Source organism: Chinchilla lanigera, unplaced genomic scaffold (assembly GCF_000276665.1).
Source record: "Chinchilla lanigera isolate Chin_1 unplaced genomic scaffold, ChiLan1.0 scaffold00002, whole genome shotgun sequence".
Taxonomy (NCBI): domain Eukaryota; kingdom Metazoa; phylum Chordata; class Mammalia; order Rodentia; family Chinchillidae; genus Chinchilla; species Chinchilla lanigera.
Genome location: NW_004955403.1, coordinates 17,068,566 through 17,069,683, shown reverse-complemented (window position 1 = coordinate 17,069,683; position 1,118 = coordinate 17,068,566).

Sequence of the window (1,118 nt, the reverse complement as noted above, 5' to 3'; positions counted from 1 at the left end):
GAATTACTTCTTACTGTTATGGGAACTCTGTTCCTAAAATAAACATTTCTGTGTTCCCCTTTTTCAAACCAGGCCTGACTTCTCCAAACACTTTTCTATTACAATTTTAGAAGGCTGTGCTTTCAGCCCTTCCCTGGAGATACAGTATATTAAGAATTAAAACACTGTAGCTGGACTACTTGTGTTTGACTACTTGAGTTCTCTGATACTGTTTTTGTTTTGTTTTAGGCGGGGTCTCACTATGTAGATCACGTTGGCCTTGAAGTGGCAATGATCCTCCTGCCTCAGCTTCCAGAGTTCTGGGATTAGAGGAATGTATCACCATGCTTGGAAAATTCTGTGATTTATTCATAGACTGTTGACCTTGGGCAAGTTACTTCACTTTCTATGCCTATTTCTTGATCTGTGAAATAGTAATAATTATAGTACCCACCTATTTCATAGTTTTAAGGATTGAATTAGCTAATAGAGATGATGACTGCTAATACATAATAGTGATAATTATTATTTTTCATAATAAAGATAGTTGACTATTGCCGAAGATGCATATTGGTGGTTTAAAATATTGAAGTTTATAAATTTCAGGTCTACCAATATAGAACACAAGAAATGAACCTGGTAAATATTTGTATCTATATCTGAATGAAAGTACAACATCACATCTATAATCATAAAGAAATACCATTTTTTTAAAACAAGGAAATTTAGAATTGAGCCCTAACTGAATGGAACTAGAAAAGACTAGGTTTGTTAGTTGGGTCTTCTAGGAAGCAGGCAATGAGCTAGAGTTAGGAATCTGTAAGGTGAAAAGAAGAGAAGAATGGGACTGGACAGTGCAGTTCTAAAGCAAATACAGCAGTACTTTGGTTAGCAAATGGATTCTAGTTGCAAAATTCATTCCACGATTCTAGTTGCAACAAATTGCAAGTCCACATGTGCTATATCCTTGAAGAAACCCTCGCTGGGAAACAGTTCCTAGGCTCTTGTACCACGGTGTTGCTCAATCATTGGCAAGCACCATCCCAAGAAGAGTGTGACCCCAATAAACACCTAGAGGCAGAATTTAAAATGTTAGCAGTTGAATGACATCACCTAATCACACTCTTTGCAGTCTAGGC